The sequence below is a fragment of the Mandrillus leucophaeus genome, unplaced genomic scaffold (assembly GCF_000951045.1).
Source record: "Mandrillus leucophaeus isolate KB7577 unplaced genomic scaffold, Mleu.le_1.0 Scaffold24, whole genome shotgun sequence".
Classification (NCBI taxonomy): Eukaryota; Metazoa; Chordata; class Mammalia; order Primates; family Cercopithecidae; genus Mandrillus; species Mandrillus leucophaeus.
This window is the reverse complement of record NW_012102476.1, coordinates 4,448,186-4,455,519: the sequence shown is the minus strand read 5'-3', so window position 1 is coordinate 4,455,519 and position 7,334 is coordinate 4,448,186. Positions and strand designations below refer to the sequence as shown.

Below are 7,334 nucleotides of genomic sequence, written 5' to 3'. Positions count from 1 at the left end.
AAATTGCTTAAATTTGAATAACTCAAATCATTGAATTAATAAATTATTTTAACTTAAATGCATACATGCAATTTATTTAAGTATAGATATTAATATTTAATAAATGTGTATTCATTTTAAGCAATTGGCTCGTGTCACTATGGAGGCTGAGAATTCCCATTGTCTGCTGCCTTCAAGTCAGAAATGTGGGACACCCAGCAGTGTCACTTGAAGGTTTGAGAACTAGGAGTGCTGAGGGCAACAGAAGATCCCTTCAGGAGTAGCCCCAGGTAAGGGACCCCAAAGAGTGACCTCACTTCCTTGACAATAGACCCCAACAGAACTTGCAGCACTGGAAACCAGGCACCCACATTCTAGAAACAGTCTCTCTCCAGCTCACTTGGCTGAAGACACTAAAGAGAATTAGATGTTATCCTGCTGATCCCAATTTCCTATAGTTCTGGCACCACAAAACCCTGAATGATAGGTTTTTCTGAAGCTGCTGACGTTGGGTCAGTCCTCAACACCATCACCTCTGGCCATGTTCAGGAGGTACTCGAAGGTAACACTGGCAACTGAGAGCAGGCCAATCAATGTCTGGCCACCACCCTAATCCCACCTGGATAGTCACACCCCACCTCCCTATGTGTGTTTGTGCAGTGGGGGTGATGTCATGTGGGTCTGGCCTGTCCTGAGCAGAACCAGGTGTTCGGTTGTCAGAAACCCAGTGACCCATCACGTTCACTCCTCAGATCATGGCTCAAAAGTCTGCAGAGCAGAGACAAGAGATTGGCAAAGAGGTGTTGATGAGGTAATGTGTTCCATTTCCCTAGGTGAAAGGCAGGTGCACCACACTGTGAACAAGGACCAGTGCTGGACTGGAGTGAGTGCAGGAGCAAAACGTTCTCTAACCTGGGCACGGTGGCTCACACCTGTAATCCCAGCACTTTGGGAGGTCAAGGCGGGCAGGTCACCTGAGGTCGGGAGTTTGAGATCAGCCTGGCTAATGTGGTGAAACCCCATCTCTACTAAAAATACAAAAAAAGTTAGCCGGGCATAGTGGTGGTTGCCTGTAATCCCAGCTACTTGGGAGGCTGAAGCAGGAGAATTGCTTGAACTCGGGAGGCAGAAGTTGCAGTGAGCCAAGACCACGCCATTTCACTCCAGCCTGGACAACAAGAAAGAAAATTCATCTCAAAAGAAAAAAAAAAAAGAAGAAGATTCTCTAATCCAGAGCCTGGAGGGGGCAGGGATGGCCTTCTGCTGAGACACTACTGTAAATAGCTTTATTCAATACACACACACACACACACACATATGGGTGAAAAAATATGTAAACCTTGATATATAGATGTAGATATTCATTCTATTAGTTCTGTTTCTCTGTCTTCTTGAGTATGGCCATCCTAGTGGGTGTCAACTAACACTTCATTGCGGTTTTGATTTGAATTTCCCTAATGAATAAGAATTCTGAGTGTCTTTTCACATGCTCATTGGTCATTTATGTTTTATTTCTATATCCTCAAGTGTTGTTATCACCAATAATTAAAACATTCTCTGGTAAAATATTTTTCTAAGTTAATTTACTTATAAAATTACAAAGGCAAGAAGTGATTTACTCAATGAATGCTGTTATCTCATTTAATTTTTCATCTCATATGTCATAATATGAGCTGATTCTCTCATTGGCGTGTCCTGTATTTCTGAAATGAACCATTCTCAATCATTTTGTGTACCTGTATATTAATTATACATGCAAATTCATGACTTACGCTTGCTTAGTTTTAAGTTTTGACATAATGTATGTATTAGGTATCTTATTTGACAGAAATCACTTTTTCCTCTAAGTTTTCTAATTAGTGTAAAGTTGTTTGTCTTAGAATGTAGACTTTTTAAAAATCTCCATGAAGTTTTAAATACTGTTTATTTTTTAATATTAAATATATATTTTCACATTTTTATTAACACTGCAGTAAGCTCTATTTTATCATTAATTTTATTTGATTATATTCCATGTAATACTTATTCTAAATTTTTCACTTACATTATATTTTATAAAATAAAAATTTAGGCTAAGCTTCTTTTATCTTTTTGAGACAGTGTCTTGCTCTGTCAGCCAGGCTGGAGAGCAGTGGTACAATCTGCCATCAGCTTGGCATGCATGCCTTTGGACTCTACAGGGTTCTTTGGATTGTAGCTGAATTTTCAATGTTTAGTCAGTATGGATCTGATCTCCGCATGATCTTTTTTGTGAATGCTAACATGATTTTGTAACTTTTTTTCCATTCTAAACATTTTTCCTTTCACTGCCAACCCTCTGCCTTATTATTTTATTGGAAATCAAGGACCTGCTTTTATTTGTTAATTTGCCATCATTTATGTATATATTGAAAGGTACAAGACCCACAAGCACAATGATCATTTTTATTTGTTTGAAACTTCAGAAGAATATATATCTTCATGCTTTATGAAGTTGCTTCAATAGGAGCCCATGGGATGCCAGAAATTAGCATTTCTTTGCTGCCACCGGCTGATGATACGGCTGCTAATTTCGCTGTGGCACCAGGTCACATTTTCATAGAAAAAGATGACTTGTAGCTTATTTTAGAAGTAGGAACATTTGGTCTATTCGACTAGACTTGCAATTTAAAAAAAGAAAAAAAAAGCTTGCATTCATTAAAGAAACAATGAATTTAAGGTAAAATGACAAAACCTGGTCTTTAACATCCTGAAGGATCTGATACATTATTTTCCCTCCAACTCCATCCCAGGCCCAGTGGTAGAACGGCTGCTTTTCCTTCTTACCTTTTAGAAAAGTATGCGTCTAGATTTTATTCAAAAATAGAAGAAACAACAGTAGAATGATATAAATAGCAAAAATTTTAAACTCAAAATATTAAGTATAAATTACAAAAACATACAAACAACAGAATATGTGGGATAAATACCAAATTTTATACAATTACTCTGGATTAAAAGGCTGAACGTTCAGGTGAAGGAGCAGAGAATACTCCTTCAAAACCAAAAGAGAGAAAATCTTCGTAAAAATATAAGAAGCATGAACATAGGGTCTACACATCAGAAAAATTATAGGACAGAATTCTTTGTAAATAATCAAAAACTAGTCTCATTAAAATAAAGTATAATCATCAAGGACAAAAATAAAATTCTACAACTTGAAAATGGGAAAAAAATGAAGATTAATTCAAAACAAAAAATGGTGTGAACTATGACTTTCTTCTCACTTTCTTCATTGATCATCACTTAAAGCTTTATTTCATTACTTTTCTTACACTGCTGTGCCCAGTTAATTTCATAACATTTTTTATTAATTGGTTTAAAGTTGCATTATTCCAAATTATTAGAGGCCCACATTTAATGAATAATTTGCCTCTAAACTTCTCCATTGCAACATTAACAAAATGAAAATTATGAAAGCACTTTGCAAAACATTTCATCTGTAACTATCGTTTATGATACATGAAAAATCCTTGAAGGGCAAAGACGGATTCTGAGTCTCACACACACTTTGCAATTGTCTGCCAATTGTGGTGCTTAACCTTCTGCAGGAAGAAATCAACAAATGGCCATTCATTGTATAGAAAGAAGACAATCCACATAAATTGAAGAACTATCTGACCAGCTTAGGAAACTGTGTATTCTCTCCACAGCAGGCAGAGCCCAGCCTGGGTATCCTGGGATGGTGGTTCATAAGCACAAACAGGCTGACCGTGGGAAAGCAGGCAGTCATCAGTGCAGAGGTGTTCACTGTTTGGGTGAGGGAGAAAGGACAAGATGGAGGAAGGTGAACAAGAAGGCACAATCCATGTTGCTTCCGGGTTCTTCCTCACCAACTTTCCCGGGCCGGGAAAATGCAGCCCGGGCCTCGGAAGATGCAGATCAACAGGAGCATGCGCCAGGTGACGTCAATCTGAAGAGATTGAAACTTACCTGGCCATGCCTATGGAGACGCCCCTATCATGCCCTTATCCCACCCACTGCCCTCCCCCTTCCAGTACCAATGCATAAAAGTCCGCTGCCGGCAGGAGCCCGCATGACTTCTTCGGCCTCTCCTACTTGTGGACCGGAGAACCTCACCTACTTGTGGACCAGAGAACCTCACCCTAGAGCGCTGGCACGACTTCCCTGGCCGCATACCTGAGGAGGGGAGAACCTCGCCCGAGAGTGTGTGCATATTTGCAATAAAAGACTGCCGCCTTCTTATGTACTTTGGCCTCATGTTTAATTATTTAGCTCTCCAAAATTAAGTATTAAATTAAGACAATTATTAAATTAAATTAAAATAAGACATTCACCAGCCACCAACTGGGATTAGGAAAAAGAGACATGTAAAGATGGAGGAGAGCGAGTAAAATAACAGAAGGTGCTCACCAGGACCAGGATATTTTGGGCGACTCTCGACTCAGTAGGGATCGGGGGGAGAGGTTGGTCCCCTGAATGTGCTGGACCTGCTGCTTGCCTCTGTGTAGGATAAAAACCATGGAGTCACTGGCCAAGGTCATGCGCCCCACACACGAAACGTGAAGGGATGATAACAAGACAATATGTAATGAACATAGAATTCTGCTCCTACATCCTCCAGAACAACACTTATAATCATTTGTCTTTGTGCTATTTATGCTGTTCCACTTGCCAGTCATATGTAGAGGAACAGTAATATTTACCAGCATGTTCAGAATCCAGCACAGGACCAGGATGTTGGAGGACCCGATGTATCTGGGAGCATGTAGTTTAAGCTGTGCCCACCTGAATTCGCAGGGGCTGATGGTGATGACCTGGAAGATACTCAGGAGGCAGGCGTTGCCAATGCACACAGCCCTGCCCACTCTGTGACCATAAAACACAAGTTTGCATCCAATATCACTCTCAGTATCCTTCAATCCAAAAGCAGCCATTGTTTGTGGGATTCCTTTAGTGAGTATAACCAAGGAGTTGGCTATGGTCAGATGCTTGAGAATCAGATCTGTGGACCATAACAAACCTCTGGTGAAACAAAGGAAACTATAGTGGTAAAGAAGAAACTCCCCAGGAATCCGACTATGATCTGAGATAAGAAGATCATGCCTATTGCCAAATCCCTGGAGGCCGTCATTTTTCAGTGACTGATAATTACATTCAAAGTGAGAGAACCCTGTGTGGAAACATAAAATCTGTTTCACTTTTGCAAATAAAATCCCCTATTGTCCACTTACCATTGTTTCCAACTTAGATGTTTTCTTATTAGACCCTATTTTTTTATTTTTAATAATTATTTTATTTTATTTTATTTTATTTTATTTTATTTTTTAGACAGAGTTTAGCTCTGTCACCAGGCTGGAGTGCAGTGGCATGATCTCAGCTCACTGCAACCTCCACCTCCCGGGTTCAAGGAATTCCCCTGCCTCAGCCTCCTGAGTAGCTGGAACTACAGGCACGTGCCACCAGACCCAGCTAAATTTTTTTGTATTTTAGTAGAGACAGGGTTTCATCACGTTGACCAGGATGGTCTCGATCTCCTGACCTCATGATCTGCCCACCTCAGACTCCCAAAGTGCTGGGATTACAGGCATGAGCCACCATCCCCAACCAGACCTTGTTTTTAAAATAAGAGTTTTGCTCTAAAAAGAAAAACATATACATCCCCATGAGGAGAGTACTATATTAGTGTTTTACATATAACTTTTACAATAATTCTGTGGTATATAAAATAAAAAGTGCTTTATTATTTCCATATTACAGTTAAGGAGCTCTTACACAAGGAAGCTTAATGACTTTTCTAAAGTAACTCCTTTGTAAGAGGCAGAATCAAAATTGGACAATGTGTTTGATCACTGTGTGCCTTACCCTTGGCCATAGCTATGTTTTTCTAATGCTTCACACATTTTATGTCGTCTATCTTGTCATTTTCTTTAAACCTGGTTGTAGTTTTTTCTTCATTTTTGATTGTGGCAATTTCTCATTTAAATCTAATTGCTTATTTTATGAGCAAATATCACCTATAAAGATTCAGAAATCCAAGTAGAATATAGATGCACTGATTTAGTATAATCCTAAAAGAATAATCATACAAGACCAAATGAAATGTATTGAATGTTTAAATGATTTCATGTTGAAATTAAAAAAGAAGATTCTTTTTCATCTTAACCAAGAAGGATACAGAAATGACTGCTGCTAAGCAAGGGAACAAGGGACATGAGTAGGAGATAAAGCACTGCAAAGGAGAACCAGGTTGTGATTAATTACAGAGAAATTTAGTATTTGTTTATGAATACAAAAATATCAAATGAAATTATTCCAGGGCAGACATCGTGGCTCTTGTGGCTCTCACCTGTAATCCCAGAACTTTGGGAGGCTGAGATGGGCAGATCACTTGAGGTCAGGAGTTCGAGACCAGCCTGGCCAACATGGTGAAACTCCGTCTCTACTAAAAATACAAAAATTAGCCAGGCATAGTGGTGCATGCACCTGTGGTCCCAGCTACTTGGGATGTGGAGGCAGGAGAATCGCTTGAACCCAGGAGGTGGAGGCTGCAGTGAACCAAGATCCCACCACTGTACTCCAGCCTGGGTGACAGAAAAAGACTCCATCTCAAAAAAAAAAAAAAAAAGAAAAATTATTTAATGTCAGAATTGTTATATATATTAAAATATAAGCCTATTATTTAACAGGAACACTCGAGGTAGGGAAAATATTCACTGAATTGTTACTAAGATGAGTATTGCGCCTAAGAATGGCTTTAGAACATTTTTGAAGATACAGTAAATATTACCAAATAATTTACTTCTGAAAACTACTGAAGTCCATGATTTTTGTTCTCATATGAAAACCTCAGGTCATCAAGATACCTTTCCTTGACCGCTCCTCCCCTGACTTCATGAAAGAATATGGTCTTTTCATCATTCTCAGATGCTTCCTGTCACCACTCATCACAGTCTCCCTTAGGTACTTCCAGAGTAGTGTTGTACCCAAGCGAGTTAGAGAGAAACGTCACACTTTGAGACAAATTCTAGAGTCCTTTATTAGCCTGTGATCGAGAGACAGCTAGCGCTCGAAATTCTCTCGGCCCCTAAGAGGGGGCTAATTTTTTTTTATACTTTGGTTTAGAGTGGGAAGGGGGATTCTAGCCGCAGCAACTTTAAAGAAGAGAAACAAACAAAAAAAGTTAAAAAGAAAAATGGTTACAGGAAAACAAACAGTTCCAGGTGCAGGGGCTACAAATTCATCACAAAGTGATAGGTGAGGGGGCTCTGGGCATTATCTACTGGACAAATGCGGGGGCTTTATGGTACCATCTCTGAGTACATTGCTGGGAACTGTGGACACCAGTTTGCCTCAGCACCTTATCAGTTAATTGG

The 7,334-nt window shown here is 39.5% G+C and overlaps 1 pseudogene across 1 annotated transcript; it reads right to left on the bottom strand.

Moving 5' to 3' along the window:
* Positions 1–3,529: 3,529 nt before the first annotated feature.
* Positions 3,530–5,184, bottom strand: LOC105541480 (annotated as a pseudogene). Its single transcript, XR_001006346.1, has 2 exons — positions 4,290–5,184; positions 3,530–3,747 (listed from the first exon to the last, which is right to left on the bottom strand). The product of XR_001006346.1 is annotated as a vomeronasal type-1 receptor 3-like (transcript).
* Between the last annotated feature and the right edge of the window lie 2,150 nt (positions 5,185–7,334).